Raw genomic sequence first — 27,121 nt, 5'->3', positions numbered from 1 at the left:
GAATGGGATCATCTCTTACTATGCTAGAACTTTTAACATTTCCTATATCTCCACTTCTTCCTAAATCTCCTATCTGGAATGACACCAAACTTTTCTTCTTTTTTTTAAATATTTATTTTATTTATTTATTCCCTTTTGTTGCCCTTGTTGTTTTATTGTTGTAGTTATTATTGTTGTTGTCATTGTTGGATAGGACAGAGAGAAATGGAGAGAGGAGGGGAAGACAGAGAGGAGGAGAGAAAGATAGACTCCTGCAGACCTGCTTCACCGCTTGTGAAGTGACTCCCCTGCAGGTGGGGAGCCGGGGTTCGAACCAGGATCCTTATGCCGGTCCTTGTGCTTTGTGCCACCTGCGCTTAACCCGCTGCGCTACAGCCCGACTCCCTTCTTTTTTTTTTCTCTGATCTATAACAAATGATTTTCTTGGTTTAAGATATCTAGATAGTTTAGCTTGACATTAAGTGAATTTTGAAGAATAGCTTGTGAGCAAAGAAAATAGTGTATTTCACAAGTTTCCCAAAGAACAAACATATTAATACATTTTCAGTGGTAGACTAGTTTGTATGATTAGATAAATAAGATTTTTCACTGGTATGGTAAAATATTTCTGATTCCTGCAAAACAAGTTATTGCCCTCTAGTTCTTTGGTATGTTACCTAAAAAGAGCTGTCTCCATCTTAGAGCTGCATGAACTGCTGTTACACTTTACAACACATTTCTAATCACTAAGTTTTCATTTCTACACTACAAACCTAGTATCTTTCTCTTTCTCTCTCCCTCCCCTCTCCTACTAAGATCCAGCATTGAATGATAGCATTCCTGAAACTAGAAATAGAAATTCAAACTGGCAGAGGAGAAAAGATAGAAGAATAATCTTCCTCCTGTCATTTGTTTTCCCCACAGCACTATTAGAAGTTCTTCAGCACCCTGCTGTGAACACCTTGCAATGCAATCTGCTATCCATTCTCCCCTTGCCATTGTTTTCCTTCCCTTTGATATTTCTTTCCATGCCACAACACAGAGGCTTCTTAAAATGTTCTCACCTAGGCATGTATATACACACATACCTATAATGACATGCCATTTTAAATTTCTGTAATAGGACTCTTCCCCTTAGTTCCTCTGTCTGCTCAGGTAACCTAAAAAGGTAGCTAGTTTTCTATCCAAAGAGAACTTGCACCAGAGAAGATCATGTGGTACATTACTAAAGTGGATTAGTTTATCTGATACATTTATTCTTGGATTTGTACTGACTCTTAATGTCTCTTTTTTTGACTATGGGATCTAGGACCTGGCCTTTCCTTCTCAGATACTTTATCACACCTCAGTTCAACTGTCTAGCAGACTTTCAGGAAAGATAACACTCTATTTTTTAAAATAATTTTTAGTTATCTTTAATGAAAAAGAGAGAGAGATACAGTGAAAGAAAAAGAGAGAGAGAGAGCTCAAAACACTGTGCTGCTCTTCTTATGAAGATATTGGGGATGGAGTCTGAGAGCTCAGAACCTCAGCTATGGAAGGAAGTCTTTTACATAAACATTTTTCTAACTTTCCAACCTGAGAACACTCCATTTCAAAAGGAATATGTACACTGAGTGTGTGTGTGTGTGTGTGTGTGTGTGTGTGTGTGTGTGTGTGTGTGTGGATAGAGACAGACAAATTGAGAGGGGAGAGGGAAATAGGAAGAAAGCCCAAGAGACAGTTGCAGCACTGTTTCACTACTTGTGAAGCTTCCCTCCTATAGGTGGGGACCAGGACCTTGCCACTTGAAACAAAACATTATGAAAGAATGAATTTGTTATTACACATTTTTTCCCATCATAAGCTGTGTATTGAATTTTTTAAGTTAGAGTTCTGGAACAGTAATATCCCAAACATGACGCACAGGACTATAAATATGTTCAATATGATACATTTTGCAAGAGTGCTCTAAGGTCAAAGAAGTCTAGTCAAAGATAGAAAGTAATATAATCATCGTGAGACATAGAACTGGACTAGTGATATCTTAAATGGAATTAGTATAAACTAAATTGTCCACAGTGCAGGTTTTCTGGCAAACTTTATCACAAAGAATAATAACGTTTAGACTAGAAATCTCTGTTTAGAGTAACTCTGCCACTTCGAGCCAGGTTTTCCTTTCTTAATTGCAGCTAAACTTTTCTTGCTTGACTTCACAAATGCATACCATATCAATCGCCAGTTCCCCCTGAGGATTTATTTATCCAGAAACTACACACTCTGATTCATAAAAGCGATTTATATTTTAATTACAAACTTGGCAGGACACTTGGTCAAATTGCCAGCACCATAGCAAATAAGATCAATAATTTAAGCTATTGAGAAATAAGTTAGAAATTTCTCAAACCATTTGTTATTTACTAGCTGTTTATTTCAATGTTATTGAAATCACTAATACAAGGTTAGTGGCATCAAAATGGGAAAAGTTATTTTCTTGACTATCTTGGTATTCATCAGTGCCAAGATATAAAGTGGAATTCATGAATTCAATCTTGAAATATCTCTTGATCACTTATGTTTGCTTTAAACTGAGAAATGGAGGAAACATGAAATTAGTAGACAATAGTTTCCAAATAAACATGAAATTAGATAATCATTGATTGATCTTCTACTAGGCATACGGAGCTGTTTTTTTGGGAGAAGGACCACTTTGGGGACAAGGTCTGCTTTAGGGAAAAGGATCACTTTTGGGAGAAGTTGGTCAAAGTAGTAGTAATGACAGAAATGTAGCCACTGAAATACTATGACAATATTGAGAATCATAGAATAGTTAAAAAGGAAGATATAAATTATTTAAAAAATGATAGGAATCACCATAAGGGTAAAGACACATTTCAAGAAGAAAGAAATCCATAATCGAAGGGAAAAGATAAAATCCATTTTATCAAACACTACTTAAAAAATAAAACTATTGCAAAATGGGAGGTTTTCTCACAAAAGAGGCTTTAAAAAGTCTAAAGTTGTCTGACACTCATTTATCCATTCAGCATCTTAGTTTCTGGTTTACACAAAGGGGGTCAGGTGGTAAAGCAGAGGGTTAAATGGTGCAAAGCGGGAGGACTGGCATAAGGATCCCGGTTTCAGCCCAGGGCTCCCTATCTGCAGGGGAGTCACTTCACAAACGGTGGTGAAGCAGGTCTGCAGGTGTCTATCTTTCTTTCCCCTCTCTGTCTTCCCCTCCCCCTCCATTTCTCTCTGTCATATCTAACAACGACGACATCAATAACAACAACTATAACAGCAATAAAACAAGGGAAACAAAAGGGAAAAAAAGAAATGTTTACATGAATGTACACTCTGAACTCTCTGTTGATGCCTGTGGCAATTTTTGGAAAAGAGAATATTACTAGACCTCTAATAGATCCTTCTCTCCATCACCACTGATAGCTTCCAGCAGGAACAGCATCTTGTAGGCCTTCCCAGAACCTCATCCTCACCATAAAGCAGCGAAGGTAGGGTTTGCCCCAGTCCCTAAAGGGAGAAACTGACTGATCCTGAAATAAGTGCAGCCTACTATGTTCCCAGCTGTGACTATGAACTGTTAGCTCAGACCAATAGGAGGGACTTAGAGGTCACACAGGCTCTGGCGATAAATATATAAATAATATATATATATGAATGTGAATATAAATATATGTATATGGGCCCTTGGCCAGGCGGATGGAGATAAATAGTTTATTTTATCCACAGAATTTTTTTTCTTTTTACCAAGAACAGGAGCTACTCTCTACCCTATTCCAACTTTCTAGCCCTTTTCTCTACTCTGATACTATTCTCTCAGACAATATTCTTATCCAACTTCAGGCTAGCTCTCAAACTCAAGCAAAATTACCATAGGTGTGTGCCCAACAGGCATAAAATTGACTTCCTAGCTTCCTTCTACCCTAAGATTCCTAATCTCATCTACTTTAATCCTACTTTTTGGCTCCTGTTCATTATTAACCTTTTGTCTCAGCTTAGGTCATGCCGCCTTCCAGACACTATTTAACAGGTGCTATCATGATTCCATCCTGACTTCTCTGGGCAGATGACCTCACCAATGTGTGCTGGAACCTCACCTCTTCAGAGCTCTGGCCCACTAGGGAAAGATAGAAACAGATTGGGGTATGGATAGACCTGCCAACACCAATGTTCAGCAGAGAAGCAATGACACTCTGCACTCCAAAACAACCTTGATCCAAATTCCCGGTGGGGGGAGAAGTAATAGCAGGAAGATAAGAGGGCTCTGAACTCCAGCTCCATCAGCACCCAGAGAGAGAGAAGGACATATGGAGGTAGTAATGCTGTCATGAGTGGCTTGGAGGGGAAGAGAAGATTGGATCATGAAAAAAAATAGGGGCAATTATGTATAACTGTAGACACATAGTTGTGGAGATAATAGTTGGCCCATGTCTACAACCTTAGGGGAACTGTGGTGGGTTGCAGTGGGGAGACTGAAGATTCAGAACCCTGTTGGTTGGAGTGGGTGTGGATTTAAACTCCTGTTGACATGTGATTTTGTAAAATAAAAAACGAAAAGAGAGCATTAGATTGAGAAGGACAAGGACATCCACATTGTTAAACAAATTCTTTTACCATCTTTTGTGCGTGTGTGCCTAGACAACTATCTATTATACATTCTGGTATAGTATACTGTGTGACTATGAGTATATAACCGAGTACTCCTAACTGTCTGTTAGCTCTTTATGAGGTTTTCTAGACTTCTGTATTTGTCACTTCTATTTAGCCTGTTATATAGGAACTTAATGAGACTTTTTAAAGAAGCTTTGTAAGAACACGTGAAAACCTTGAACATAAAAATTCTTGACCCTTTTGAGGGACAAAAGTGTCATGACATAAGTAATATCCTGTCTGAGAGTAATATTTGCAAAATTTATATGTTAGAGATAATTAAAATATCTTGTTAACATATTTGGTCTGTTTTATATAAGCATTTTCTGTCACTATTAGAATTTTTAAAGAAAACATCATAAAAGCTGGATCAAGGCCATGGACTGAGACCATACTGTTTTGATCATATTTTAAAATTTTGTCTCATTTATGACATTTAAGAGAAGTTATTTGCTCATGGAAGTCCACTTCCATTTGCCAAAACACATTCAGTGCCTTATTATCAGAAAAATGTTTATTCAGACTTGTTCAAACAAATTGGAACCTGCACAACAATAAACTAATTTGAAATTTGAAAGTCTGTGTAAATAGAAAGGTGAAGGAGTATAGGACTGAGGCAGAAATTCAAATGTGTTTTAATTTAGCAAAATATGAATACAAAGTTTTTCTTTTGAAAGAAAAAATTATACAATAGTCCAGTTAAATTACTGCTCCAGCCTGAACAAGGCACAATTCTTTTAACTCCAGAATAACACATGATCACACTATTTCAGAACACTTTCTAAAGTATTCTTTAGCAGAATATCCAGTAATATGAAAGTAGAAACCAAGAGCCTGTGCTATGTAACCAAAAAACAAATCTGTTTTTAATGATATGTAAAGGAAATATGTGTGCCCAAAAACCCATCTCCAAATAAGAACCTACTTTAAATGGGGAAGTGGAGTCTGGCTTTGCAACTCTTAGTAGCTCTAGTAAGTCTTACAAGATGACTGTTTATTGTGCTTTTATGTATAATCACTTTCTGAATCCCACACAGTATAAGTGATAGCTTAAGATGGGGGGGGGGGAAGGTGTAACAAGGTAATTATTCTTTCATAATATTTTGCTTCAAGTAGCAATTCAGTAAAAGTTATTATTATTATTATTATTATTATTTTGAAGTAAAACCATAAAAAGAGAAGGATCAGGGCAGCAGAGATAGTGTTGTGGATATTCAAAGGGACTTTCATGCCTGAAGCTCCCAAGTCCTAGGCTCAATACCCTACATCACCACAAACCAGAGCTGTTCTTCTTCTGTTTGTTTCAAAATTTTGCAGGGAAATCAAATGATGTTAAAACTGAAGAAGATCTGTCAAATTCATATTCAATTCTGTCAAATTTGTTCAACTCATAAAAAAGAATTTATAAGTACTTAAAAGATGGAAGCACTTACTTCAAAAATTATCCAAATTTCTGATCTATAAACACAAGCACAACAGAGTCCAACAGAGTCTCTTCTTGAAGAATATGTTAACCTAAGAGTTTTGTTCCCCATTTGTAGTGCTATCAAGAACATATAAATGCATCTTGTTTTCTATTGATTTGTTCCTCTTATCAAGTAAAGATTTATGTCTTGTTTTCTAAACAGCCTTGAAATAAAAGCAACTTCTTTAGTTCCAGACATTTCAATAGACCCTTATGTAAAAAAATGTCTTGGTTTCTTCAGCCTCATCACTAATGTCAGTGCATTTTAATGCCTACTTTTTTTTATCCATTAAAGAAATTTCACAGATTAGCATATGCTCAAAAGATAGACTGAAAATAATCAATCTCAACTTTAAGAAACTGAGCACCAAACCAAAAAAGTGCCAAGATAATTCTTGATTTATAAATCACATCACAGATTAAGAGTTTTCAGAGAATTGTGTGAAAGATTGAACATATGTATATACAGTTTTAAGTTTTTTATATACATGTTGTATAATAGTGCATATTTATTTATTCATTTATTGGATGGAGACAGAAACTGAGAAAAAAGTGGGAAAGCAAAGACACCCACAGCACTGTTTCAACACTTGTGAAACTTCCCTCAAATAGGAAGAGACAGGGGCTTGAACCCATGTACATTCAGTGACTACATCACCACCCAATCCCCTGAACATCTTTATATTTTACAAATGTTTTTCATAATGTTTATGTTCTATGCAAAACTAATGATGTTTAAATATATACATAATTCAGTTTTACTAAACTGTGCTAGGAAAACACAGTGGTGTTCCCATTTGGGAGGTCAGCTACCTTCTCCTCTTTTAGTATATTAGCTGTGGAAGAAGTATATTTCCTTGGTATATTCAGCTTTAATAGTAGAGACTATTATAGTTGAAACATGAATCTCAAGGCTCCAGCTGCACAGACAGCCAAAGAACTGAAGGGCTTGTTGAATTTCCCATGATATTGCACAGTGATAGCCTGTAGTCAGTGTTCTCAAGTGAAGTACATAGAATAAAGGAGAACTTTTGGACTTCTAAAGTAGAGAACTGAGAGCCTAGTGAAATTACATATATATATATATATATATATATATATATATATATATATATATATATACTGTGTGTGTACATGTGTGTGTGTGCATACACACACACATACATTGAGTGCATTAAAAAAACCTAATAGGGTTGTGTGTGTATAAAATTAATTTTTTATTTCATCTATTCAGAGTTTTCACATAAATAATTTGCTCCTTTGATTATGCTCCATAGATACAAAATATATTGGGGGTAAGGGGGTTGTAGGCAAATTGGAAATCCAGGAGAGCCAATGGCTCAGATCTATTCCAAGTTCAAAGGTCTAAAACCAGACAATACCTTGGTCCATCTGCATCTTAGCTGTCCAACTCAGGCAAAAACTAGTAAAGTCATGGGCCCCTTTAAATATACTTAAAATAGACTTACTAACTTTTTCCAAAATGGAGACCTCCCAAATCTTCATCTGCAATATTCTTGCCTTTACATTCATGATTAGTCAACAGTTTGTTCTGCTTTATATCTTACCTCTTTTTCAGCCACCAGTTTCCAGATGCTACCATGATGCCAATCAGACTTCCCTGGGCACAGGACTCAACCCAGGTGTCTTGGACCCACCTCCGTAGAGCCTGTCCCACCAGGGAAAGAGAGAAACAGGCTGGGAGTATGGCTCAACCTGGCAACGTCCATGTTCAGCAGAGAAGCAATTACAGAAGCCAGTCCTCCCACCTCTGTACCCCACAATGATACTGGGTCTATATTCCCAGAGGGATAAAGAATAGGAAAGCTTTCAAGGGAGGGGGTATGCATGGAGTTCTGTTGGTGGGAATTCCGTGGAATTGTACCCCTCTTATCCTATGGTCTTGTCAATATTTCCATTTTATAAATAAATAAGTAAGAAAAAAATTAGGAGAATGGATATTGTTGTTTTCATTCATAGTTCATAGTTCCAGTATGCTCAAGATCCAGGAAGAGCCTGAATCTGCCCAAAGGGAAGGAAAAGGAAAAGGCAAAGTCCCAGTTTGAAGGCTTCTTTTTTTCTGTAACAAAGGAAAAGTCTGTTTTTCTTGGTAGAGTTTCAACCTTTTAATTTTTTTTCCAGATCTTGATTGATTTCCATATATTAGGAAAGACAATCTGCTTTATTTAGTCTACTGGTTCTCAAATGTATCTTATTCAAAAATATCCTAGTGAAGGATCCAGAGATGCTTGAATTATGTCTGACCAAATTATGAAGACAGCCTATAACCCAGTCAAGTGGACACTCAAAAATAATATCACACTATGTTAAATATTAATAAATCAGAATTAAAAGAAGTAGATACACTCCCACACTCTTTTCAAGGATACTTCTTTTCTTCATTGTTATTATTATAATTTGTTTTCTTCATCAGTGTTGCCACAGTAAAGACCTGAGGGTGAAAATCTTGTGACAAAAGAGTAGAGAATGAAGTGGCAGAATCTGCACAATTAAGAGTAATAAATCTGGGAGTCGGGCGGTAGCGCAGTGGGTTAAGTGCATGTGGCGCAAAGCGCAGGGACCGGCATAAGGATCCCGGTTCGAACCCCGGCTCCCCACCTGCAGGGGAGTCGCTTCACAGGCGGTGAAGCAGGTCTGCAGGTGTCTATCTTTCTCTCCCCTTCTCTGTCTTCCCCTCCTCTCTCCATATCTCTCTGTCCTATCCAACAACGACGACATCAATAATAACTACAGCAATAAAACAACAAGGGCAACAAAAGGGAATAAATAAATAAATAAAATAAATATTAAAAAAAAGAGTAATAAATCTTTGTTCCTCAAGATTTAAGAAAACTTGAACCGATAGTTTTCATTGCAGTATATAAAAGTGATAAGAGTTTGAAGTCATAGTTATTTTTTTCCAAGTGATTTGATTCTGGCAATGAAATAATTATAATCACATACAAGTAAGCAAACATTTAACTAAAAAAAATAGATTAGATAGCAAAGACTTCAGCATTAATCTATTTACACAGGAATAACTGTTACTCATTTCCAAAACTACTATCAATTTGGAATATCAAATCAAATAGGCTTTGCTTATATACTTCATAGTGTTCATAAAGAACCAAATCTTCAAAGTAGTGAGGCTTAGATGCTGATAAAGAACTCATCACCTTTGTTACTTAGCTTTACATAAGCAAAAAGATTCTGTCTACTGTGAACTGGATGCTTTGTGATAAACATAATGACTACATATCAGTGTTGATTTATAATGATGAATACCTGAAACATATAGTAGTATAACTCAATGTTATTTTAATGAAAACATTTTCAAATATAAATAAATATCAAAACATGATTGTACATCTATGACCTGTCATCAGCTATGAATCAAAATTTCTAAATTATAAAATACTCAAGAAACAAGAATGATAATACACTGGACTAAGAAACCTAAACCAGGAGTTATCAAACTATAACCTGTATAGTTATGTAAATATATATTTTCTAGTTTAGTTAATTCTTTTGAAATGTTGTCTATCAAAGTTTTTGCATAGAAATGACAATATCGAATAGGTATGAATAGGTGTGAGAGACCCCATATTGCCAATTACTCCTTTAGTTTTAACAGAACAAATTTGAGAGGCATATTGTTAACAGTCAACAAAACATTATAATTTTTCTATACTTTGTTGCTTATTAGACTGTAGCTACAGAGAAGCAGAGAAACAGGAAAAGACTTGTTCATTTCAGGTTTATCTACTAAAGTCAGCTCATTATTGCAATCCCATTTAATCGTTCCCTACTTCCTTCACTACTTTCAGTTATTTTAGAGTTGCACTTGGTAACATATAACTTTCAGTCACATGTTCTACTCCTCTTATAAATCAATTTCTAGGTTATGTTACTGCTTGTAGAATTTTGTTAGACTGAAAATATATGTAATACTTTCTGAAGAATTTTCTTCTTAGAAAAGGAGGTAGGAAAAAAGTAATTTTTTTTTTTTTTTTTTAGTTAAAAGGGTCTTGTCTGCCACCTAGAGATCAATTTAAACTTCACCGATTTGTTTGATCTGCCATTATTACTGAAATGGAAGCTAATCACTAAACCCACTGCATAGCTTGGTAAGATTATTTAAGAGTGCCAACAAACAAGTAATCTTTAGCACGATGACTGGAACAAGGCTAATAAGCAACAAATATGTGCATATATCAAGTTGTGTTATATATTAAGATATATTTGAACCTAATATAAAATCATGATCTTCATTTCTTACCTTTCTAAAATTTTTTTAAATTTTATTTTATTTTAGTTTTGCCTCCAGGGTTATCACTGGTGGGGCTCGGTGCCAGCACTATGAATCCACTACACCTGGAGGTCATTTCTTTCCATTGTATTGTATAGGACAGAGAAATTGAGAGAGGAGGGTAAGACAGAGAGGGAGAAAGAAAGACACCTGCAGACCTACTTCACCACTTGTGAAGCATCCCCCCTGCAAATGGTGAGCCAGGGGTTCCAATGGGATCTTTGGCATGACCTTGCACTTAGTACAATGTGGGCTTAGCTGGGTGTGCCACTGATCAGCCCTCCCATTTCAAACTTCTTGGGAGTTATGAATCATTTGGATCCTATCAAACCCAGTCTTCATTCAAAGTCACCTTCAAGAAACTCTTTTGAGTTAAATATGCAGTAGGACTTATGAAAAAGAAGCTAATGGGGCATACTTGAGTAGATAATGTCAAAGATACCCAAATCTTATTTTATGGAAAAAACACATAGGGTTACTTTTTAAAAGTTCAATGATACAAAATGGATGATATGCTATCCTATGTCCACTCATTTGGCACAGCTTTTATCATATGGGACTCACAGAGCTTAAACATTACAATCATACAGTTTTACTTAGATGCTTATATAATAATTGATGCAGTTGGTTTTGCACAACTTGGAGCAGTACACTTGTCATAGTTGACATTTGATAAAGAAAGTTTTTCCTACAGAAAATGAGATGCCCCAGAGATTGTGGAGGCTGCACTTCTTTCTTTAAGGTTAATGTGACCCATTAATACATTTCAGAGTTTCTGGTGCATTTAAAATTGGCTTATTAAATTCTGCAAAGATAAAAACTCTTCAGAAGTGCCATAATCCATTTTAAAGGAAATCTGAAAAATTAAAACAAGGGAGCCCCCTTGTGGACTAATTCTAATGCCATGTATGATAAACTATCAGTTAAATCAATGGTTTCACCAGTATTTATGGAATAAATTCAGTAAGGACTGAAATGGAAATAATTTATTTTCAGGTTAATATAATCAGAAATGGATTAGAAAGGAATTTGTCATATGTATATATTTGTATATACCTATTCAACATGATGCAAAGTAATTCCTAAAGCCAGCACTGCTTGGATGAATCCTAGACTTGGCAAAAAACAAACTGTCCTATCCCTAAGTGGTTTTTCCAACAAAGCTGCCCAAAGGATTTATTCCAGAATCAATAGCTCATTCAAGAACTCAAAAGGTACTGGCATTGGAAATCAAATGTGTTTCTCTACAAGATAATTCACCTAAACAAAAGTGGTATTTATTTGTAAATCCAGTTTGTTAAACAAATGAGTGCATGGAATTAAAAAACAAAACAAAAAACAACAAACTATGAATATTTCTACTTAGAAAGTTGCTTTCAAGGATACAGAGAAATATGTTCTGCTATCTTAGTGAAACTTTTCTGGTCTTGAAAGTTCTGAATGAAATAAAAGTAAAGTATAACTAGATTTATGAGCAGTGACATTGAAACAAATGCACTTCATTTAGGCTAAGCTCCTCTATCTCTCATCTCAGCTGAAGATTTTAGAGCAATTTTTTTTTCAAGTCTAGTTTTATTTTTTCCCATCTATTCTCATTCCCCCTATGGCTCTCTATTTGGAACAAAGAACAAAACTCAATAAAAGGAAATAGTTACAAAAACAACACTTGTAGTTACTAATTATTATTTCACTTGTTTAATGTCATGACACATTTTGGTGTACATTTTAAGACTTAGTTCTGCATGCTGAAGCCATAGTTTATAAATGTATTGAATTCTTAATGCATTGGGAAATTGCCCAACTGTTAGCAGTTAGGGATAAGCTTGATTTGATTTATTCCATTTGAATATAACTTTCGATGTCTGTTAGAAAACTCTAGCACTTTATTGTCTCAGTAAGTGATACTAGTTGATCTACTCTGCATATGAGAGTCATCTAAATTGAGAGGCTTGAAAGCAGTATTTGGGAGATAAAGAGATACTGAGGAGTTGAGAGAGAAAGTGTACTCTGCAGCAGAGGGAAATAATAGTATGAAAGTTTTGGCTGTTAACATGGATAACCAGATTCTTTCAAGCACAATGATAATCTAATTCTAGTTTCAGATTGCTAATTATGTTCCAGATCAATAAGCCACCGCAAGAACCACTGCACAAATTGGCAAATCAAACACAGGTTGAATGTGCTGTGTTGAAGAAAGCATGAAGAATATGATGTTTTGCAAGACTACTAAGGCTGGGCGCAGAGAAATGTTAAACAATAAGAAGCATGAGCTCAAAGTGATAGACCAAGCATACAACAACATGAGATAATACGGTAAAAAAAAAAAAAAAAGAAGAAGAAGAAGAAGAAGAAAAAGAAAAGAAAAAAAAAAGAAAGAAGAGGAAAAGATAGAAAGAGAGAGTGAAAAGAAAAAAGGAAGAAAGACCACCACAACACAAGCTAATTCAAAGTCTGGGTACAACATAGTCTTCCTTCAGAATTTGGGCTCACAAACAGCATAGCCCCAGTTGAGAACCAAATACCACAACTATTGCAAATGCTTCCAATCTAGACTTATTATTACAGCCTTATTTATAATCATTACAACCCCACCTATAATCCCCTTCAAAACAAAGGTTGTTTAATACCCATTCTGTTCAAAAAATTCCTGTGATTTAAAACTGGACATAAATATTACATCCTTTCTCTGTCACTTCACAAGTTTGTCTCTAGACAACATCCATTTGACTTCTCAGCCACTCTACTGTAACAGTTGCATTACAGGGCAGATCCATGGCCTGTGCTATTCCTAGAATATTATCACTCTTCATTGTTTGTCTTGTGTAAGCCTTTTCATGACATCTCTGCAATCATTTTGACTGATGGCAAACTTACCAAGAGCAAGGCTTGTGTAACATCACTGAATTACTTTTCTGCAATATGTCCACTTACTCTGGCCCGTGATAGGATAAATCCACTTCTCCACTTCTTGTACATCCAGTTTTGTTCAAATAACATCAACTGAAGTACAAACAATCTTCCAAAGAAGTTTTATTTAAGGTCTTTCTCTGGGGCTGACCTGCTCCCTATGGTTACCTGACATCACAGATACATTTACTTTTATGATATGCTTACTGCTAGGTTGTCTTGCTCCCTAACAGTCACCTGGGAGTTTGTGGAACCAGTAATGATTCAGAAGTTTCATCTGGACCAGTAAAATAGCTCCCTTTCATAGTATGCCACTGCCATATACATGATCCAAGTTTGAGTCCAACCCCTACCACATTGAGGAAAGTTTTGATGTTGCACTCTCTTTCATCCTTTCCTCCTGTCTCTCTGTCTGCATCTAAAAATAATAGTAAAATAATAATAAGAAATAATTTACCAGGAATCCCATTTAGTGAAGCCAGGCTAATCCCACCAAACCTTACAATTTCCAGAAGTCTGAAACTTCTGGAATATCCATGTTTTATCAACTTACTCTTCAGTGTGGTCTTAATATGATCTACAAATCCTCCCACAGTAGTTTTTAAAATATGTATGCAATGACCAACGAACTCCCATTAATTCTGACTCCCATCAAATCTGACTTTTTCTTCTTCTTCCTCTTCTCCTTCTCCTTCTTCTCCTATTAACTGAAATGTAACAATCAAGAGAATACTGTTTCTCTGAAACTCTCAGGTGGAATTTTGTGCTCTTACACAAAATCACATTATAGATTATCTTTGTTACAAGACTTACAGATACATTTAATAGTCACTATATTAAACGGGATGATAATGAGTACCTCCAGATATATTGCTAACATCTCTGATCTTTTCCACCCCCAAATATCAAATAAAATCAAGTGGATCAATATATTCTCCTCATCTTCCTATTATATGAAGGTGGAACAAGAATATGAATGTTAAATGCCAATAGATCAATAATAAAAGCTTTTGGTTTCTCTTCAACTTCACAATGATTTCTAAATTAAGTGCCATTATTGATGATGCCTGGCATTCAAGCTAATGATACATGTTCAAAGGAATGTTTTTCTCCTCAGAAAGATGATATTCAACAGATAATGTCAGTAATCCCTTTTTGGCAGTCTAATATAGACGGGAAGAAATTGGTTTCTGCATAGTACACTGGATATGCAAACTAAGCAGTGGTCTCCACCTCAGACATGAACAATGCAGTGGATTAAGCAGCTAAGAATGTAAGCATTCAACAATTATTCAGGAGATAATGGATCTGCATATAGAAATTGGAGAGATATTATTTAGAAAGAATTGAAGCACTTAAGAGACATTAGTAGAATTTTCATGCATTTAATATAGGAGTTAGATGGAAACTAGTTTAAAATAGAGTATTTGGTAGATAAGAAAGAGAAAGATGAATATGGGGTAATCTCACTTATGAGTAAAACTTAAAAAATAAGAAGAGAAAGGAGAAGCACAAAGTAGAACTTGGACTGATTTGGTGTATTGCACCAATGCAAAGGACTGTGGAAGGAGGACAGGAAGAGGAAGAGGAGTGGGTAAAGGGGAACTTTTAGATGCTGGTATAGGATGATGGACCTAATTTGGGATGAGAGTGTTTTGTAGTCATCTGTCTTGGTGAGATGAGAAATTGTATTCAATGTGCCAATCACTGTACTATAAACCACTGACTTCTCAATAAAAAAAATAAAGAAAAAATATTTGTAGTATTTGACTAATAAAAAAATTAAAAATTTGTAACTCAGAAAAAAGTAACTCATTTGATTCCTTTTGAATCTGAATCTAAGAAGATTCTCTGAGAAAAGGGGTATTGCATTTCTTGTTTAAGTAGCTTTTCAAATACTGAATGAGTGTAACTGGAAGAGTTATACTTTCACAATTAGTCATAGGGGAAAAAATACCTTTCTCTATATCCCACAAATTAAAGAACTCTCTCATTTTTGTTATTTCCATTTCAGTTCCCTATATTTCCTCAATTCCCTACAATAAGTTAAATTTCTAGTATTAATAAATAGTCATAAGTAATAGTGGAGAAAATTTGTCCATTAACATGAATAAAAATAATTATATTAATGTAGTCCACTTTAATACTGCAAATCAGTCTGCAAAAATGGTTTAGTATTCAAGGGGAAATAAATATAATAATACAAAATAAATTTTGTAGAAGTCAATATACTAAGTGGGGTCTATGGCTCCTTAAACTATTGCTTAAGGTATGTTATAAATTTATCTTGTGATTTTTAGCAGTCAGAATAAAGAAATAATCAAAATATACCACATGAATCACAAGGCTCATAAGATTAAACCGAGCCATTTTTTTCAGGGGAAGCACAATTTTTAATGAAATAAGATGATAAAGATAATGGGTTGTTGGGAAAGTCATGAGGCTTTCTAAGCACAGAAAGACACAGAAAAAAATACATCTTGATTTTCCCCAAACCCCACTCTCTCCCCAGTGATTCTAATTAAGACGTTATGAAACATTATGAGCAACAACCTCATCAAAAATCATGTGCAAGTAAAGTCCAGAGTCTCATAGAGCTAGTTTCTTAAAATATCCTCCCAAGTAAGGGTAAATGACCTTGTACCAATGTGCAAATGATTCTCAATCTCCTAGGTACTCATAAAATGTATATTTGTAAATGTTTGTAATTCATAATCTTTATTTTTATTTCTTGGGCCAGAGTAAGATTCATATCATATATGTCATTTGTCGTGCCACAGATATGCTTCTTTCTCCATATAGCCATTAATTATTTGATTATTTATTTTTCACTAGACCACTGCTCAGCTCTGGTTTATGGTAGTATGGGGGATTGAACCTGGGACTTTGAAGATTCTAGAATGGAAGTCCCCGCCCCCCACAACCATTATGCTATCGCCCCTGTCAGATAGCCATTTCTTAAATATCTGCAGTATAAATTTTATATATCAAAAGAAAAAGTATGGGTTGGGGTAGATAGCATAATGGTTATGCAGAGAGATTCTCATGCCTAAGGCTCCAAAGTCCACTTTCAACACCCAGACCACCATAAATCAGAGCTGGTCAGTGCTCTGGTAAAAATAAACAAACAAATAAATACAAATTTAAAAAAGAAAGACTAAAAATATTACCTCCAATTTTTAGAAAAGAAACACTTTTGGGCAAGGCCAGGCAGTGGTATACCTAGTTAAGTGTACACATTACATTGCATTAACACCCAGGTTCAAGCCCTTGGTCCCCACCTGCAGGGGGAAAGCTTCATGGTGAATACAGGTCCAAAAAGGATGACAGAGGACCTAGTGGGGATTGTATTGTTTATTTTTTATTTTCCCTTTTTTTATTGCCCTTGTTGTCTTTTTATTGTTGTTGTAGTTATTATTGTTGTTGTTAGATAGAACAGAGAGAAATGGAGGGAGGAGGGGAAGACAGAGAAGGTGAAAGAAAGATAAACACCTGCAGACCTTCTTCACCACCTATGGAGCGACTCCCCTATAGTTGGGGAGCCTAGGGTGGGATTGTATTGTTATATGGAAAACTGGGAAATGTCATGCATGTACAAACTATTGTATTTACTGTTGAATATAAAACATTAATTCCCCAATAAAGAATTTTAAAAAAATGGTTTATAAGCTTAGGGAAGGGACCAGGATTCAAAATTTTTCAAATGTTTTAAACGTCTGATGTGTAGGCAGTGTTAAAGACCAAATTTATTTTACAATAAAAAACAATATAAATATTTTAACTAGCTTAGGAACTTGATATGATTTGCCTCTTAGATCTGTAAGTCCTGTGGCACCGTAGAGACACAACTGAAATGAGTAAGATACAATTTATTAGAAACATCACATTGCTAGAAAACAATCTAAAACCAATAACCAGAAAACAGTTAATTGAGAGAAAATATAACTCTGACTCCATCTCTATTTTATTCTTTATTGACTAGATAAATTGAATTGCTCACCCATCAAAGATGACAATTTATTTGTATTTTGAAGTATGTGGCTTCTAAGATCCCAATACACTCATGCAATACTGTGACATTTAATCCTGAATTTTGATGTGTGACTCCTGATTAGTAATAGACACTAGACATAGATTGTATGTCATATAATTAGATTTCAGTACAAAACACAAAATGACGTTTTCATCCTTTTTTTAAAGTGTCATGCTCAATAACTAACAATGGGAAATAAATTAGAAATTACAGGCAACATGAAGACAACTGATTAGATATGATATTAATATATCTGTGATGCTGAATTATAGTTTGTTGAATAGGATAGGATAAATCTGTCAAGCAAAAGCATTAACACCAAAAAAAAAAAAAAAAGAAAAGAAAGAAAGAAAGGAAGGAAGGAAGAAAAACAAATGAAAAGCACTAACACCAGTAGTGGGAATGTAATATTTAAAGTTCTAGTTGATATTTTTAATGTTTTGAAATGAGCATAATTTCTTTTTTTAAAAAAAAGAATTTATTTTTTTATTCATGAGAATGATTGGAGGAGAAAAAAAACCAGACATCACTCTGGTACATGTGCTGCTGGGGATCGAACTCGGGACCTCATGGTTGAGAATACAGTGCTTTTTTTTAAAAAAAAATTATTTATAAAAAGAAAACAATGACAAAAAAACATAGGATAAAAGGGGTACAACTGCACACAATTCCCATCACCAGAACTCTGTGTCCTATTTTCTAAACCTTTATTTTATCTTAACCTTGCACTGAGAACTGGATGTTTGCTGTACATTCAATTGGACAAAGCAATTACTTCAATTTTAATCAAGTAAAAGGTGAGTATAATCAATCATCAAGGCACTAGGATAACCTGGTTATTTATAAAATTACAAACTATACAGCTTATATATTTAATAAGCAAGTTTAAGTGCACAAAAGGAATGGTTAGATACAGAATCCCAAACTATCAAAATAAACCACAGTTAATTCTGGAAGGCAGCTATGCTCACCACTGTACCACCAACGCCCTTTAATTCTGAACAGAAAAGCACACATACCAGCAACTGTACCTAACTGTTGACTATACAACATCAATCCCCTAATAAAAATAAACAAAAAAGAGAGATAAAGGTGACTCTGGAACAAAAAAAAATTAAAATAAAACAGAATTAAGAATTTCTTGGGAAAATAGTTGTAGAATTCTCTAAAAAGAAATAAACTTAGTTTATTCAATGAAGTTAGTTTTAGTACTAGGAAATATTTAAAGGTTTCTTTACTCACACTCAAAAGTCTTTTAATACATGTATATTTTCTAGAATGTAAAGTATTCCTTCCTGAAATATAGAACACACACACGTACACACACAGACACAGGCATAGACACACAGTCTCCTAGACATATTTTAGACCAATAATAGTTATCCAGTATAGAATTATAACTGAAAATAAGATAAAATTTCTCCTTATAGTATGGTATAAATAAAAGTCTTAATTAAAATAGTGATGATTTTTATCTTTCCCTAGTTGGGTAGGGGTCTGGGTTGATGGGGTTTCTGGACACATTGGTGAAGGTCGTCTGTCCCAAGAAGTCAGGTTGGTTTCATGGTAGTATCTGTAACTAGGGAGCTGAAAAGCATTAAGATATAAAACAGAACAAACTGTTTAGTAAGCAGTAACCCAAGGGTAAGAATATAACAGATAAGATTTGGGGTCTTCATGATGGAAGAAGCTAGGAAATCTATTTTAGGTATATTCTAGTTGCAAATCCTGCATTCAGCCACTCTGCTACCTCTCATGCTGCCATTTATTTTAGGCATATTCCAAAGGGCCCATGACTTTACTAATGTTTGCCTGAGCCCAATAGCTAACTTGGAGGTGGGCTGAAAGCTTTATCTAAGAAGATAGTGTCAGAGTTGGAAATAGGACTAGAAAGCTAGATCAGAACAGATAGTAGCCCCCAAATAAGGGAAAAGCATATAAATGCCATTAACTGTAAATTCCATCAATCTGAGCTAGAGCCCATGACTATCCATCCTTAGTACAGGAGCCTGTACAACCTCTGTATCTCTGCTGGCCATAGCTAGGAACATTCTAGGCTGCACTCATTTCAGGACCAATCTTCCTGATGTAGCAGAGTGTGTTCACACAGCCTCCTTTCCCAGAGTGGGCCAGTCCGTACCACTGTTTTCCACATTGAGGGCAAGGTCTTGTAGAGGCCCAGAAGATGATTTTTTTTTATGCAGTGAACTTTATCCTTACCAAAATTCCAATAAATGGTGCCCTTTTGTCACTTAAAAAATAGTGATTATTAACCTACATAGTAGGGAGGGGGAAAAAAAAAAAGCTTTTTCTCCCCCAACCTAGAAAATTTTCATCTTTGTTCATCAAGTAGAAATTTCCCACTTCAGAATTAAAGGACGTTGGTAGGAAATAGCTCCCATTGGGGAGCTTCTCACCTTTCACTATGTAAGAAGAGATGCCTAAAACAAGCAGGGCAGTGACACACCTGGTTGAGAGGACAAGCTATCATCCACAAGGACCCTGTCAAGCTTCTATCACCCAGAAGCAGAGGGAAAGTTTCACAAGTGGTGAAGAAATGCTGAAGGTTTTTCTTTCTCTCTCCTTCTTTATCTCCCTATAATCTCTTAATTTCTCTGTCCTATTAAAATAATAAATAAATAAAATTTAAATTATCTTTTAAATAAAGAACTCCCTAAAAAGTGCCCAGTTAGCATCACTCTTAGCTATTCTAAGTTAATTGACTGAATCATGGTTGAGAACCATTGTATAGGTGAGCCTCATAGAAAGGATTTCTAAAAATGCCTTGGACCTGCACACACAGTCCTCTCTCCCCACTATGGGCAGAAAGATCACTCGCTACCTATAGGGAGATCTCTATAATGGTTGTCTGGGTTACTCATTTTATTAGCCATCTGGTCACAAATTAAGGAATGATATTCAATCCATCTATACTTTTGATGAAGACTTATTCTTTATCAGTTGGTTCTGAATCTATAGAAGCAGAGTGGTTTCTGGCCATTCCTACAACCCATTTATTAAGGTCTAAACATCAGAGGAAAAAAAAAACTCTTTGAAAAAGTCCTAAATAGCTTATCTCATTGCTTAGCATAGTATAAGAATACCACTTCCAACCGCAGTTCACCACCTGCAGGAGGGCAATGAAGCAGATGTCTCTTTCTCTCCCATGCTGTCTCCCCCTCCTCTCTCTATTTCTATCTGTTCTATCCAACAAGGCCGCAAGGGCAACAAAATGGGAAAAATGGCCTCCAGGAGCAGTGTATCTGCACACAGGCCTGAGCAATAACCCTGGAGGCAAAAAACAAACAAACCACACACACATACACAACACACACACACACACACACACACACACACACACACACTTGTCAAAGCCTGTTTTACAGAGGCTTTATTTATTTATTTATTTATTTATTTATTTTTAAAAAGGAGACATTAACAAAGCCATAGGACAAGAGGGGAACAACTCCACACAATTCCCACCACCAGATCTCCGTATCCCATCCCCTCCCCTGATAGCTTTCCTATTCTTTATCCCTCTGGGAGTATGGACCCAAGGTCATTGTAGGGTACAGAAGGTAGAATGTCTGGCTTCTGAAATTGCTTCCCCTCTGAATATGGGCATTGACTGGTCAATCCATACTCCCAAAGAGGCTTGTGTTTTTACTTTCTACACACACACACACACACACACACACACACACACACACACACACACACAATCTTCTCTAGCTGTATCTCTCCACACTGACCATTTTGAGTTTGTCACTCCCACACTGAAATTCTCAATAAAGGTCGATGCATTTGTCAGCTGCATCAGAGCTCTGAATGTCTGATTTCTTGCAGATGAAGAGTGGAAGTCTTGACCAACACTGGAAAAACTGAGACTTAAATGCCTACTCATTGATGACAGGGAAATCTTCTCTGGTTGGAGTCTCTGCTCTTCTGGAATCAGTCAGGAATTTGGAAGTGTGTAGTACCTCAGCAACCTAAAGCTCTCAGTAGGAGCCCCTATGTGTCTGCCTCCTGCAAAACTACAACTCTCACCCCACCTTCTCTGCAGCTGAACATTCACTGTTCCTTATTGTATGGGTTTACTGAAGACAAACTGTGACACTCCACAACACATGACTAAATATGGCTGCTGAGATGACATTTTTTTTCAAAGTGATAAACTAAAGAATATTAATCCTAGTAAATTCCCTGAAGTGAAAGTGTGGGGACAGAGGGCAGTAGTGGTGAAGGAGGTTTCTAAAAATACTTGAGAATTTTACAGCCACAATGTAAATTAACATATCAAAAGTCCCAGGTCTTTCACAAAAGAAATCTGTTTCAACATGTAAACTCAGTGTCCTAAAAAGACTTGTCAATATATTTATTTTCATCATCTAACACCTATTACCATTCTTAGAAGGAAAAGTTCTATGTGCACTCTTGCTCCAATTAACTCAGAATCTTTACCTCTGATATTAGGTATAGAATTTGAGCTTGTAAAATAGACTAGTCAGAGAAAGAACAATTACAGGAAAGGAGTGCTGTCCAATCTATATATCACCAGAGTCTCAGACTTTTGGGATGAATCAAACAGTGAATTAGAAGTTTGACCTATAATCCAGGACTCTCAAGTCCCCACAGCAGACATGCTTAATGGGTGGTAACAAGCTTTATTTATGGTGAGAAAGAATAGTCCCTTTTAAGAAGAAATTAGACAAACTTTCATAAGTCCATATACATTATTTGAACTCATCTTGCTATCAAATTCTGTTTTATCAACTAATATCATTAGCTGTTTAGATATTACTTGTGCATTGGGTTGCTTAGAAATCATATTAAAGGGTTAACATTATAGCACAATTTGATAGTGGACCTGCTTTGTCATGTGCATAACTGAGGTTTGAGTCTATCCACCAATACATTGGAGGAAGGTTTGATGATATGATTATTTTTTCTTCCCTTCCTCTATTTCTTTATTTTTACTGCCCCCTCTCCCTCTCTCTCTCTCTCTGATATTAAAAACATAGACATATATAAATCTAGAAAAATAAAATTCTCCTTAAAATGGATTATCTTCACTTTTCTTTAGATGTGTGTTAGAGTGGAAAGTTTGTTAATAGAGAATTTTATTACAGACAATGCTTAAATAATAATCACCATTCAGGAAGAACTCCTTCAGACCTGTACTTAAAAATGACAAGTCATTTATTCAGGATACATTTGTCTCTATTCATTTTCACTCTTACTTTCAGAAGAAAACCTTTTCCAAATCTCAGTCCACATGTTATCATGTACTTGATCCCAGACAGTCCATCTATGAACTTGAACTTTAATTCTGCCAATAAGGACTTAGAGGCTACACAGGTTCTGATGCTGAACATAAATATGAATATGGGCCCTGGACTGGGTGGATGGAGGTAAATAGTTCATTTTACCCACAGAATTGTTTTCAAAAATGGAAGCTACTCACTGCCCTAATCCAACTTTCTAGCCCCTTTCTCTATTCTGACACTATTTTCTTAGACAATATTTTTGTCCAACTTCATGCAAACTATCAAACTCAAGCAAAACTACCATAGTTGTGTGCCCCTAGAATCACGCTTAAATGGACTTCCTAGCTTTCTTCCACCCAATAATCCCTAATCTCATCTGCTCTATTCCTACTTTTTGGTTCCTGTTCACTAACCATTTTGTCTCATTTTTATGTCCTGTCACCTTCCAGACACCAAAGTTGCAGATGCTACCATGATTCCATCCTGACTTCACTGGACAGATGACCTCACCAATGTGTCCTGGAATCTTGCCTCTTTAGCTCTCTAGGGATAGATAGAAACAGGCTGGTGTTGGCAATAGTATGGAGTTATACCCCTGATGGCATGTAATTGTGTAAATCAATATTAAATTATTACTAAAGATAATAATAAAATTTAAAAAAGAACTTCAATTCTATGTTGTCAGAAGAATAGTGTACCACTACAGTGTTAAGGTTTAATTTAGTGGAAATTTTTACATTTATGGTTCAAAGGAAAAATCAATTATAAGTCCAGTCTAAATCACAAAGTGAGTAGATATCTTTCCAGCTTAAGAAATTTTTAAAAAGCTCACCTTACAGATAATTACATTGTTTTGATTAGTAAATACTTAGGAATTTGAAACATTCAAAACTATAGACATCAAAATTATGTGCCCATATTTTGGGCATAGGACAAACGATTCAGTTATTCGAGAGCAATGATATTATTTTCAATAAATTGTGGTAGTCTTTACAATAAATTCTTTTCTCTATAATAATTGACTATATCATCTCCAAGAAAATGCATCCTTTTATTGCTATTACTACATGACACATTTTGCGAGTATAACTTAATGTTCCATATTCAGAGAGAAAAGAATAAACATGATTTCTGACTCTGTTAATCACTGTGAATTCATAAACTTGACAATGAATTAAAATGATTCATTTGTTGCTAAAAGCATCAAAATAATTAACACAATATAATTGCTATATGGAAAATATTAATAATTGTCCCATTATATCTAAAGTAAAATAGATTCATATGAATACAATTTTTTGAATGAGTTATGCCTAACTATATGCTTACCACAATTATGACTGGTTCTGTTCTTAATTTAAGTTCTTAAAGTTAACCCAATATAGGAGATCTTGAAAATTTCTATGTCATCCATATGTCCTTCATCATAATCCCTCACATATCAATCTCTCAGTTTCTCAGTTTCCACCACACACTACTATAATATTTAGAAAGGTCAGATATACTGCCAGTGGCAGGATTGACAAAGTTTTCTCATCAAAAAAAAAAAGAGGGTGGTGCAGAGAAGAAAAAAGGGAAAGGGGGAAAAAAGGACATAAGGGAGGTTAGAAGGAATAAATAGAAGCAAGGAAAGGAGGGAGAGAATTAAAAAGTAAGGGTCTAAATTGTGTAAGAGAATGTTTATCAGACACTTGTTAAAAGGATATGAGAAGTTATAAGCATGTGTCAACAACAGTACTATAAACCATTAACCTTCCCCCCAAAAAGTGATTAAAAAGAAGAAAAGAAAGATGATTTTTTTACAAAAGGAGAGAAAGAAGTGAAGGGAAGGAAGTACAGGAAGGAAGGAATGGAGAAATAAAGAAAAAAATTCTTAAAACAACTCAGAATTTTCTAAGATAATATATAGATCTAGTTGCAGTGGCATCTTATAAAGCCTCAATGAACAGTAATAATAAAAAATCAGTATCACTTATTATTAGTGTATTGTAAATGTATTGGGAAAATTGTTTAAGAGAGAGGGAGGTTCTACAAATTCTATTTTATAATCTCCTGTATCTTGTTATTCTTTATCTTTTTCATTTTTTCAATATTTTTATTTACTGAATGATTTATCTATTAATTAGTGTAGATATTTCACTAAAGCTTAGCATATTTATATTAATAAATAAGAACACACAAATAGAAATATCTACTGGGGGCTGGGTGGTGGCGCACCTGGTTGAGTACACATGTTACAATGTGCAAAGACCTGGGTTCAATCCCCCAGTCCCCATCTGCAGGGGGAAAGCTTTTCCAGTGGTGAAGCAGGGCTGCAGATGTCTCTCTGTCTCTCTCCCTGTCTATCACTCCTTGCCCTCTTGATTTCTGAGTGTCTCTATCCAACAAATAAATACAGATAAATTTTTAAAAAGTTAAAAAAGAAAAGTCTACTAGTTGGAGTTTAGACATAATTTGTTTTTATACATATTTATAAATATTTCATACCAAAATTATGTATTTGGTTTTCTTTCAGAGAATAACTAGCATTTTATAATATATAATGAGATACAAATACTCATCACTGTAATTATGGAGACATGAAGTCAAATTTAATTTATTACTCATATATTTGATTCAATTAATAATTAATTCTCTTTAAAATAAACATTTTATCCCTCATTATTGTGAGCTACATTCAATAATTACTTTGGAAGATTTTTTTTTTAATTATTCCCTTTTGTTGCCCTTTTGTTGTTGTTGTTGTTATAGTTATTATTGTTGTTGTTGAAATGGAGAGAGGATGGGAAGACAAAGGGGGAGAGAAAGATAGACACCTGCAGACCTGCTTCACCGCCTTTGAAGCGACTCCCCTGCAGGTGGGGAGCCAGGGGCTTGACCAGGATCCTCATGCTGGTTCTTGTGCTTCGCGCCACCTGCGCTTAACCAGCTGCGCTACCTCCCGACTCCCGGAAGAATTTTTTTAAGTCTACTAACCTCCATATACATAATGAAAGTAACAATATCTCTATGTAAAATAACTGTGTTTAACTCCGTGGAAGATTAAGGGAGATTCAGTAATACATAACAGATGTCATTTATTAAATTATAAACCTCTGAGTAACATCATCTCCTTGTTGACTGATTGTTCAAAAGGGTTACCTTTGGATGTCTCTCAACATACACTGAAATCAACACTTAAATAAATAAATTAAGATGTAACTTCTCTTGCATTTTAGGCGTTCCAAAAAAAGTACCCAAGTATCTCAGGATTTTTTTTCTTAAGACTGTATGGGGAAAAATGAAATATTGTCTTGATTCTTGAGAATAAATGAAACATAAACAAACATAGAGATTTATAAAACTTTAAGGTATGAATGTCTTTTTATTTTAAATACAGCAACTTGTCTAAGAACATATCTGTGAAAGGACTTAATCAGGATCAGTAGAACCAAAAGTTTTGCTCAGGTTTACAAAATACAAATATGTGAAATATGGAGTAATCAGTTATTAAAATGAACTTTTTGGAGTAAAATGTTTATATCTGGTGAACAAGCTTATTTTTGGTGAACAGGCTTCTTCTGTCAACAATAAAAATATCCCTTGGAGGGGTCGGGCGGTAGTGCAGCAGGTTGAGTGCACTTGGTGCAAAGTGCAAGGACCAGAGAAAGGACCCGGGTTTGAGCCCCGGGCTCCCCACCTGCAGGGGAGTCGCTTCACAGGTGGTGAAGCAGGTCTGCAGGTATCTTTCTTTTTTTTATTTTTATTAATTTTTTATTCCCTTTGTTGCCCTTGTTGTTTTATTGTTGTAGTTATTATCGATGTCATTGTTTTTGGATAGCACAGAGAGAAATGGAGAGAGGAGGGGAAGACAGAGGGGGGGGGAGAGAAAGATAGACACCTGAAGACCTGCTTCACCTCCTGTGAAGCGACTCCCCTGCAGGTGGGGAGCCGGGGGCTCAAACCAGGATCCTTATGCCAGTCCTTGCACTTGGCACCACCTGCGCTTAACCCGCTGCGCTACCGCCCGACTCCCTGCAGGTATCTTTCTATCCCCTTCTTTGTCTTCCCCTCCTCTATTTCTCTCTGTCCTATCCAACAATGAACGACATCAACAACAATAATAACCACAAGGCCACAACAACAAGGGCAACAAAAGGGGGAAGAAAAGAAAATGGCCTCCAGGAGCAGTGGATTCATGGTGCAGGCACTGAGCCCCAGCAACAACCCTGGAGGAAATATATATATATATATATATATATATATATATATATATATATATATATATATATATATATATATCCCTTGGATACTTATCCCCTCAGAGTCATTTCCCTAGACTATTTCTTCATTATAGGTTACCAGATTTAAAAGTGCAACTTAAGCCAATAGGTTTAAGGTTGTGTTGACATATATTAAGATATATTATAAGGGGAGGATGGGTGCTGGTGCAGTGGGTTAAGCTCACACAGTACGAAGTTTAAGGACTCACATAAGGATCCTGGTTCAAGCCCCTGCTCCCCATCTGCACG

Source organism: Erinaceus europaeus, chromosome 5 (assembly GCF_950295315.1).
Source record: "Erinaceus europaeus chromosome 5, mEriEur2.1, whole genome shotgun sequence".
NCBI lineage: Eukaryota > Metazoa > Chordata > Mammalia > Eulipotyphla > Erinaceidae > Erinaceus > Erinaceus europaeus.
This window is presented reverse-complemented; position numbering follows the sequence as displayed.